This window comes from Pteropus vampyrus, unplaced genomic scaffold, assembly GCF_000151845.1.
Source record: "Pteropus vampyrus isolate Shadow unplaced genomic scaffold, Pvam_2.0 Scaffold287, whole genome shotgun sequence".
Taxonomy (NCBI): Eukaryota; Metazoa; Chordata; class Mammalia; order Chiroptera; family Pteropodidae; genus Pteropus; species Pteropus vampyrus.
In genome coordinates this window covers 1109587-1121153 of record NW_011889068.1, presented here as the reverse complement: position 1 = coordinate 1121153, position 11567 = coordinate 1109587, and the positions used below count along the sequence as shown (strand labels likewise).

General features: G+C 36.9%; 1 protein-coding gene across 1 annotated transcript in view; it reads right to left on the bottom strand.

The window, feature by feature from the left end:
- LOC105302914 (60S ribosomal protein L4-like) overlaps window positions 1-11567 on the bottom strand; it is a 40323-nt gene that overhangs the window by 1961 nt on the left and 26795 nt on the right.

Genomic DNA, 11567 nt, shown 5'->3' with positions numbered 1-11567 from the left:
GTGAACAAAGTTCGCAATATCTGGTTGAACGAGAGCCTTGAACAGAGCTGGCAAAGTGACATTTTTGCCAGATGATTCCACCTTTTCGGAGTACACCGATATCAGTGGACGAGCACACGCTGTGGCGGAGAGAGGGGAAGGCCATACTCCTCTCAACCCAGTGGCTCCCACAGGAAAAAGCTCTTTAATTCTTATAACCACTGTGTGAGGTTGGTTCAATAATATATTCCCACCTTATGGATGAAGAAACTAAAGCTTCAACAAGGGTAGTGAGTTGCACAAAGTCATGTAGTAAGTGGTGGTGAAGCTGGGATTTGAATCCAGACCTGTAAGCTCTATAATTCCTGCTCTTAGGCTCTGTGTAAACTGCTTGTAAACTATAAACAAACAAACAAACAAATAAATAAATATAGAAAAGAAGGAAGGAAGGAAGGAAGGAAGGAAGAGAAAGAAAGAAAAGTTAGTTCCATAAAATATCAAGTACTTGGGCTACCTTTTAGCCTGGGGGGTGGGAGGTGGGATGACATCAATATATCAAAGTGCACAATAGTAAAGCAACATAAAGATGCTTTTCTGTAGTAACATTTTAGGGCAGTCAAAAAACAAAAGGAAGAGAAAAATCATCCTTTAGAAGAAAAAGGAGGTCTTTAAACAGGCTGATCTTAAAATTTTAAGTTAGAATACTTCCCTTCTTTCTGAGATTCTTGAACTGCTTAGAAATATCAAACATTTCCTTTAGTAACCTTGTGACCATTTTTCTGAGCTTGTTCATATTCCCATTCTAGGTTCTCTTGGAGTTGGTAAATGGATTTAACCAAAACCTTTTAATTATCATATGAGTTTTTATAAAACCTGTAGAATTAAACTTCTGACCCTAAATTGAGCTTCTATGCCAATTAGAAAGGTTTATATGCTGTATATGTTACCTTTTCTCAATGGTTATTAAGAAATATGTTAAAGATGAAATTTCCAACGAACTAGGCATGTTTCATTTAAGTGACGCTTACCACTCGCAGTGTAAAGCCAAGTCTAGAACGGGCTCTCTGACTCTAGAATCTGTGCAATTAACTTTTATTTTTAATTTAGCTTTTATTTCTCTTGCTAATCCTTTATGCTGAAAAAATTCAACAGACAGGCATTCTTTGTATTTTCTCTACCAATTATATTAATTGATAATGACTTTTAAAAGGCGGGGCTTTTTGTCATTTAAACTTAGCTTTCATCTGATTTAAGACAGAGATGAATGAAGTGACGTCATATTCATGGCAGCATAAGTCATTCCTCTTCTCTCTCTCTTTTTATAACAACTAACTAGATATCTATAACTGAACAGAAGTACCTCTGCACATTACATCAAGGGACACGCCAGTCCACCTACACACCTGAAAATAAGAAAAACATGTCCTTAGTAAGGACTGTGGATCCAAGGGCTTTGGAGAACCTGTCCCATAGCCACTCCACGATGGAGGCAAAAAGGGCCTGGAGAGTGCAAAACTGGGCAGACACCCACAAAAAAGAATTGGCAGAAGTCCAGCCTGTCTGAGGGAAGGTTTCAGCACGCCATCCGTGGGGGAGAGATGGGTTTGGATGCAGAGGAGAAGCTGGCCCCTCTCCCCAGGGCAACACTGCAAGGTGCTGGGCTTTCGACCTGGCAGTGGCGGCCTCTGTGGCAGAGGATATGGAAGAGGTGACCTCTCCCATGAGGAGGTGGAAAGCAAAAGTGGTGAGTAGATGCCGGTTACCACAGTTGTGTGGGTTTCACAACAACTCATTCCTTCCCAGCAGCACCCACATTTCAGAGGTGGGACCTCCATGTCTGGGAGGAGGAAGGAGATAGGAAGGGAAGCAGATAAGAATATCAAAGGGCATTAAAAAAACACATTTCCTGGCATCTGCTTCAGGACTTTAGCAGGAAGTTTGCTCACAAATGGCTCAAGGAGCCCCTCACCAAGCTGTGTGTACCCCACAATGCCCCAAGCACCAAACCCACACCTCACCTCACTTAACTGCCAGCTTTTTGTGTGCACTCCTGAGTACATCCCAAAAGCCAGCTCCAGTAGACTTAGTGGATGCCCCTTAACAGACCAAGATCTACAGGCAAGGAAGAAGCCACAAACTTGAGCTGTAGTGCTGCAGTCTGGAGCACAAAAGAAAGGGTTCGAATAGCCAGTCTGGTGAATTATAGGAACCAAAGAGGGCGGGCGTAAAACCTTAGTTAAGAAGATGTCTGCTACTTCAAATGGAAAAGCAGAAATGCATACCTACAAATGCTGAATAATCAAGGAAATATGGTATCATAAAAAGAAAATAATTCTATAGCAACTGAATGCAAAGGCACAGAATACTGTGATCTAACTGATAAATCAAAATAGCTTTCATGAAGAAATTCAGTGAGCTACAAGAAAACTCAGAAAGACAATTCAATGAACTCAGGCATAAAATTAATGAATACAAAGAGTTCTTTACCAAAGATATCATAAATAAGAACCAAACAAATTCTGGAGCTGATAAATTGAGATGAAGGATGCAAGAGGGAACATAGGTAACAGGTACATGAGATAGAAGAAAGAATAAGTGACTTAAAGAATATGAAAATAGAAATAATTTAAAAGAGGAGAGAGAACTAAGATCTAAAAAGAGTGAAGAAACCCTATGAGAACTATCAGATTCGATCAGAAAGGCAAATAGAATAATTGATGTATGAGAAGAAGAGAAGGAGAAGAGAGCAGAGATTACTTAAAGAAATAATAGCCGAAAACTTCCTAAACCCGGGGAAGGAACAATATACACTTCCTTGAAGCTAATAGAACACCCTATTATTTCAGTGCAAAAAGACCTCCTCCAAGAAATATAAGGAAACTGTCAAAAATCAAGGATAAGGAATCTCAAAGCCATCAGGAAGGGAAAAAATAAGTAACCCACAAAGGACTTCCCATTAGGTTAGCAGTGAATTTCTCATCAGAAACTCTACAGGCCAGAAGAGAATGGAACTACATATTCAAAGTGCTGAAAGATAAAAAATGCCAGCCAAGGGTACTTTATCAGGCAAAATTATCCTTCAGATAAAAGAAAGAAAAAGCTTTCCTAGACAAAAGCTGAGGGAGTTCACCACCACTAGCCCTGCCTTGCAAGAAATGCCAGAAGAAGTTATTTAAGCTGAAATGAAAATATGCTAATCAGAGACATGAAAACATATGAAAGTACAAAACACTCTGGTAAAGCTTTTTAAAAGTCAGAATTAGAAAACTGTAACTCTATATTAGAATGGTGTGTTAACCACTTAACTATAGTATAAATATTACAGGAAAAGTGTTAAAAATAACTATAGCTATATATTTGTTAACAAATACACAACATAAGAAGAGATAAATTGTGACATCAAAAATATAAGAGGAGGAGTAAAAAGGTGGAGGCTTTACAGGTGAATGAGTTGCTATTAGCATAAAATGGACTCTTTTATCGAAAAGATACTTTATGTAAGCCTCATGGTAACCGCAAAGCAAAAGTCTAGAGTAAATTCATGAAACAAAAAAAGAGAAGAGGGAGACAGAACACACTACCATAAAAAACCACCAATTTACAGAAACAGAGAGGGAAAAGAAATAATGGATATTCAAAGCAATAAGAAGTCAAACAATAAGATGGCAGTAGTAAGTCCTCACTTATCAATAACCACTCTGAATGTAAATGAACTAAATTTATCGATCAAAAGGCACAGGTGGCTGGATGGATAAAAATAGCAACACCAAATATATGCTGCCCAAAGGAGACTTATCTCAGCCCTAAAGACACACACAGGCTCAAACTGAAGGAATGAAAGAAAATATTCCATGCAAAAGAAAGTCTACTTTGCTTTCCAAAAGAAAGCAGGGTAATAATACTTATATCAGACAAAGTAGACTTTAAGGCAAAAAATATGAGACAAAGAAGGTTATTATATAATGATAAAGGGTTCACTCCATCAAGAAGATATAATAATTATAAATACATATGCATCCAACATTAGAGCACCTAAATATATTAAGCAAATACTAACAGATCTGAATGGAGAAATAGACAATACAATAATAGTAAGGGGTTTCAATTCTCCATTGTCAGCAATTCATAGATCATCCAGACAAAAAATGAACAAGGAACTATATGAATTGACCTATACTTAGACCAAGTGGACTTAATAGGCATATAGAACATTCCATGCAAAAACAGCAGAATATACATTCTTCTCAAGTGCACGTGGAACATTCTCCAGGATAGATCATATGACAGGACACAAAACAAGGCTTAGCAAGTTTAAGAAGACTGAAATTACATCAATTATCTTATGTGACCAGAATAAAATGAAATTAGAAATCAATAAGAGGAAAGCTGGAAAATCAATAAATAAGTGAAAATAAACACACTTCTGAACAAACAATTGGTCAAAAGGGAAAATGAAAAATTATCTCAAAACGAAGAAAATGGAAACACAACATATCAAATGCTATGGGATTATGCAACAGTTCTGAGAGAAAAGTTTAAAGCAGTCAATAGATATATTAAGAAATTAGAAAGATCTTTAGTAAACAACCTAACTTTACACTTTGAGGAATTAGAAAAATGAACAAATTAAGCCTGAAGTAAGCAGAAGGAAGGAAATCATATCAGAGCAGAAATAAATGAAATAGAGAAACAATAGAAAAGATCAACAAAACTAAGAGCAGGTTTCTCAAAAAAGATAAACACAATTGACAAAACTTAAGCTAGACCAAGAAAAAAAGAAGACTTAAATAAATAAAATTGGAAATAAAAGAAGAGACATTGCAATTGATATTACAGAAATACACAGGATCAAAAGAGACAACTATGAACAATTATATACTAAAAAATTAGATAACCTAGAAGATATGGGTAAATTTCTAAAAACACACACTTACCATGACTGAATCAAGATGAAACAGACAATCTGAACAAACTAATAATGAGTAAAGAGATTGAATTAGTCATCAACACCTCCCGACAAAGGAAACCCCAGGACCAGAAAACTTCACTGGTGAATCCTACCAAACGTTTAAAGAAGAATTAATGCCAGTACATCTCAAACTCTTCTAAAACATTGAAGAGAAGAGGACACTTTCAAACTCATTCTATGAGGCCAGCATTACTCTATCACCAAAACCAGATAAGGACATTAAGAAAAAAAAAAAAACTATAAATCAATATCTCTGATGAATATAAATGCAAAAATTCTCTACAAAATATTAACAAACCGAATTCAAGAACACATAAAAAGGATTACACAACACAAGCAAGTGGGATTTATCTCTGGGATGCAAGAATGGTTCGACATATGCAAATCAGTAAATCTAGTAAACATATTGATGGACTAAAAGATAAAAATCACATGGTCATCGCAATAGATTATGCACTCAGCATAATGCCACACCTCTTTTAATAAAAATCCTCAATGGAGTATTGAAGGAACATACCTCAACATAACAAAGGCCAAATATGACAAGGCCACAGCAACCTCATATTCAGTGGTGGAAAATTGAAAGTTTTTCTCTAAGATCAGAAATAACAAAGTTGTAGATATAAAATCAACCAACAGAAATCTGTTGTATTTCTATAGACTAATAATGAAATATCTGAAAAAAAATAAAAAACTATCCCATTCACAATGGAATCAAAAACAATAAAATACCTAGGACTAAATTTAATCAAGGAAATGAAAGACCATACAACAAAAAATATAAGATTTTTGGAAAGAAATCAAAGAAGACACAAATAGAGAGACACCCTGTGTTCACAGATTGGAAGAATTAATATTATTAAAATGTTCATACTACCCAAAGTTATCTAAAGAGTCAACTTAATCTCTATCAAAATTCCAAAGGCATTCATTCTTCATAGAAATAGAAAAAAAAATCCTAAAATGTGTATGCAACAACGAAAGATTGAATAGCAAAGCAATCATAAAGAAGAACAAATCAGAAGTATCACACTTCCTGATTTCAAACTACAACTGACCCTTAAAAACTGGACGGGTTAGGGGCATCGACTACCCACACAGTCAAAAATCCATGTATAATATAAGTTGGCCCTCTACATATGCAGATTCCCAACTGTGGATCAAAAATACAGTTGATTTTTAAAATCTGTGTATAAATGGACCCTTGTAGTTCAAGGCCACATTGTTCAAGGGTCAACTGTATACTACAAAGCTATAGTAATAAAACAGTATAATCTTGGCATAAAAAGACACACAGATCAATGGAACAGAATATTGTCCAGAATTAAATCCCTGCACTTACAGTCGACTAATATTTAACAAGGGAGCCTGAACGCCCAAAGAAGAAAGATGAATTTCTTCACCAAATGGTGCTGGGAAAACTAGATAACTACATGCAGAAAAATAAAATTGGAGCCCTACTTTATACGATACATAAAAATTATGTCAAAATGGATCAGAGACTTAAACATTAAGATTTGATACCATAAAAGTCCTGGAGGAAAACATAGAGAAGAGATCCTTGACATTGGTCTTGGCAATGATTTTTGAACATGACACCAAAAGCAGAAACAACAAAAGCAAAAATCAACAAATGGAAGTACATCAAACTTAAAAGCTTCTGTACAGCAAAAGAAACAGTCAACGAAACAAAAAGGTAACCTATGTATTGAATAAGGAGTTAATTTCCAAAAATATATAAAGAACTCCTGTAACTCCATAGCTAAAAATTTGAAAATGGGCAGATGAGCAAAATAGAAAAATTTCCAAAGATATCCAAATGGCCAACAAGCATCTGAACAGATGCTCGACATCACTAATCAGAAAAATTCAAATCAAAACCACAATGAGATATCGCATCGCTCTTGTTAGAATGTCTATTATCAAATAGACAAGAAATAACAAGTGTTGGTGAGGATGTGGAGAAAAGGGAACACTGCGTTGGCGGGAATGAAATTGGTTTGGCAACTATGAAAAACAATATGAAGTTTCCTCAAAAATTTAAAAATAGACTTACCACTGATCCAGCAATTCTACCTCTGGGTAAATACCCAAAGTAAATGAAAACAGGATATCTAAAAGTATATACATGCCCATGTTTATTGCAGCATTATTCATAATTGCCAAGATATGGAAGCAACCTAAGTGCCCACTAACAGATGAATGATAAAGAAAATGTGATTATACACACACAATAGAATATTATTTACCCAAGAGAAAGAAGGACATCCTACCATTTGTGATAACATGGACTTTAAGGATATTATGCTAAGTGAGATAAGACAGACAAAGACAAACATTGTGTGATATCACTTATATGTGTAATCTACAAAAGCCGAACCAGCAGGGTTCTGGTTTAAGATGATGATGTAGGAAAATCCTGAACTCACCTCTTCCCATAAACATATTTATCTACAACTATGTATGGAACAATTTCCTCTGAAAAAAAAAAACAAAAACAAAAACTAGCCGAGCAACTCCTATACATTGGGCAAAAAGAAATCCACATCGAAGCAGGTAGGAGAAACTGACATAATCTATCTCACCAAAACCCCCACCTCTGGTGCAGAAACTCTAAATCAGGAGGAAACTCAAAATTTAGAGCTTCTCCCTAAGGAGTGAAAGGTTTGAACTTCACACTTGAGAGATGAGCCCCACAAATATCTAGCTTTGAAAACCAGCGTGACTTGCATCCACAATAACCACAAGGATTTGGTGAACTAAAAAATGACCACTAAAGATCTTAAAGTGCTCATGTGCTTGGACTCACCCAAACCAGGGACCAGAGGCAGGTGATTTAGAGGCACTCAGAATTCCTGTAAAAAGCTTGTTTGCTTAGGCTATGGGGCAGGCATTTAATACACACCTAGGGGCCTATGGGGGTACTCTCCAGAGATGGAGGCTGGTGGGTGCCATATTTCCACTCTCCCTCTGCCTCACTCCAGCTTGCTAGTATCTCTGGAAAAGAAGCTTGTACCCTCTTCTAATACTTTAATTTTTGTGGCTGCCACCAGGGGACACGTTCAGATTGCCTGGCTTTGGGGCCTTTGGGGCTTATGCTCACGGGTTCCACAGGACTGTAACAAATGGAGAAAGTGTTCTTAACCAGCTATCATCCTCAGTACACAACAAGAGGCAACAGACCAAGGCATCCAGCCTTACTATGTAAGAGGCCTATTAGATTATACTCATAGCTGCAGTCTGAGGGCCAGACTTCTAATTAAACACACATGTAAGTGTCCACGGTAATCCTCTCCAGAGACCCCAAAGGCAGGCACTACCTTTGCACGCTCCCCCTGCTGCACTCTAGAGTGTGAGTATCTCCCAGAGAGGAGCTTGTATATGTGTCTGGTGCCCTGGCTACTGCCCAGGAGACACTTGATCACTTAGCTCTAGTGGCCAGTGGGGCTTGCATTCCTGGTCCCATGGAACTGGAACAAATGAAGAGACAATTCTTAGCCTGCTACCACCCCCAGGGCACTGTGCAAACAATAGAATGAAATGTACCCCTATACATTCTGTGGAAAAGGTCTATTTGTTGTTATAGAACTTCCCCCTGAGGGGCAGGCTTCTGGTTTAGCACAGGTCTGGAAGCCTGCTGGGGTGCACTGACAGGACAGAGGTCAGTGGTTGTGATCTTTCCACTTTCCCTCTACCTCGCTCCAAGTTGCTGGTATCTTTCAGAAAGGAGCTTGTACATTTGCCTGACATCTCAATTTTTGTGACTGATGTCCAGGGGACACCTGGCTCCAGTGGCCAGCAGGACTTATGCTTGCAGTCCCACAGAACTGAACATATTTGCATACTTTCAAATCTGCTAGGTCTGAGGGTCTGGCTTCCAATCAGCCTGAATCTAGGTGCTGACTTGGATTCTCCCCTCTGGAACTCTGACAGCTCCTGGCACACCCTCAACTATAGGGAGCCACTAAAAACAAATTAGCCTGCTTGGACAATCACAAAGTTTTGAGAGACAGTCAGGAGATAGGGCAGAGTCGAATAATGAGTTTCATCTCTTATACAAAGCCACTGCTTCGAGGCAGGGAGAAAGTAGCTGTTTTAAATAAACATAGGCACAAGCAAAGTCAAGTAAAATGAAGAAACAAGGGAACAGTTTCCAAAAGAAAGAACAAGATAAAACCTCAAAAAAAGTCCTTATGAAATGAGAATAAATGATTTACCTGATAAAGAACTCAAAATAATGGTCATAAAGATGCTCATCGAATTTGGGAGAAGAATGGATGAACAAAGTGAGAATTTCAATGAAGAGAGATAAAATGTTAAAAAGTACCAAATAGAAGTCACGGGGCTGTAGAATACAATACCTGAACTGAAAAACACACTAGAGAGATTCAGTACAGCTAAGCTGAAACAGAGGAAAGGATCATGAGCTTACAAACAAGGCAACATAACTTACACAACCAGAGAAGAAGGGGGGAGGGGAAGAATGAAAAAAAAGAATGAAAAAAAAAAGAAAAGAGAAAAAAAGGAATGTTAGGCAGCAGTCTCCAACCTTTTTGGCACCAGGGACCAGTAGTCCTAAGAGAATCTAATGCCTGATGATCTGAAGTGGAACTGAGGTGGTGATGCTAGTGCTGGGGAGCAGCTGCAAATACAGATGAAGCTTCACTCATTCGCCTGCCACTCACCTCCTGCTGTGCAGCCTGGTTCCTAAAAGGCCGCAGACCAGTACTATTCTGTACCCAGGGCTTGAGGTCTCCTGGCTTAAGGGACTTATGGAATAACATCAAGCAGATGAACATTTGCACTGTAGGGGTCCCAAAGAAAAAGAGAAAGGGGCAGATAACATATTTGAAGAAATAAGGGCTGAACACTTCTAACACCTGGGGAAGGAAACATATCTAGATGCAGAAAGCCTATAGAGTTACAAAACGATGAACTCAAAAGACCAACACCAAAGTGCATTATAATTAAAGTGACAAAAATGAAAGACAAGAAGAGAATCTTAAAATCAGTAAGAGCGAAACAATCTGTCACATACAAAGGAACTAGGAGCAGATTTTTCAGCAGGAGCTTTGTGTGCCAGAAAAGAGTGACATAATACACTCAAGTGCTGGGGAAAAAAACCTTGCCAATCAAGAATACTCTACCTGGCAAAGCTGTTACTCAGAATTGAAAGAGATAAAGAATTCTTCAGAGAAGCAAAAGCTAAAGGAATTCATCTTTACTAGACTAACCTTACAAGAAATATTAAAGGATGACACTAAAGGGCAGTAATTAGTAATAGGAAAATATGTAAAAGTATAAATTTCACTGATAATAGTAAATATGTAGTAAAATTCAGAACAATCTAATATAAAGGTGTAGTTTAATAACTTATAAAGCTAGTATAAAGGTTAAAAGATAAAAGTAGTAAAAATAATTATAACTACAATAATTTGTTAATTTTACAAAGGAGTTGAAAAACGTATATTGAATACTATCAGACTCCAATGAAAGAAATTTAAGAAGACACAAATATATAGAATGATATTTTGTGCTCGTGGATTGGAAGACTTTATATCAATAAAATATCCATATGACCCAGCCCAATCTATAGATTTAATACAATCCCTATCAAAATTACAATGACATTTTTTACAGCAATCGAAAAAAATCTTAAATATGTATGGAACCAGAGAAAATCCAAAATAATCATAGCAATCTTGAGAAGAAAGAACAAAGCTGGAGGCATCATGCTCTCTGATTTCAAACTATATTACAAACCAATCTAATTGAAACAGTATAGTAGTGGCATAAAAAACAGACATATAGATCAATGGAACAAAATGGAGAGCAAAGAAATAAACTTATGCATATATGGTCAATTAATATATGATGAAGCAGCCAAGAATATACAATGAGGAAAGGACAGTCTCTTCAATAAACGATGTTTAAAAAAACTGGACCACTATCTTACACCATATACAAAAATTAACTTAAAATGGATTTAAGAGTTGAACACAAGCCCTGAAACCATAAAACCCTCAGAAGAAAACATAGGCAGTAAGCTCCTTGACATTGGTCTTGGCAATGAATTTGTGTGAAGCAAAGGCAACAAAAGTGAAAATAAACAAGTGGGACTACACCGAACTAAAAAGCTCTCACAGCAGAAGAAACCATCAATAAAATGTAAAGGCAGTCTATGAAATAGGAGAAAATATTAGCAAATCATATATCTATTAAGGAGTTAATATCCAAAATATACAAAGAACTCATAGAATTCCACAGCAAGAAAATAAACATCTCTTTAATCCATGGGCAAAGGATCTGAATAGACGTTTCTCTAAAGAAGACACACAGATAGCTAACGAGTACCTGAGGCGGTACTCCACATCACTATACATCAGGGAAAAGCAAATCAAAACCTCACACCTGTTAGAATGGCTATTATAAAAAAAGCAAGAAATAACAAGCATTGGCAAGGATTTGGAGAAAAGGGAAGCTTTTGCACTGTAGGTAGTAATGTAAATTGGTGCAGCCACTATGAAAAATACAAGGGAGGTCCTGAAAAGATTAAAAATTGAACTACCATATGATCTAGCAATTCTACTGCTGAGTATCCAAAAGAAATAAAAACACT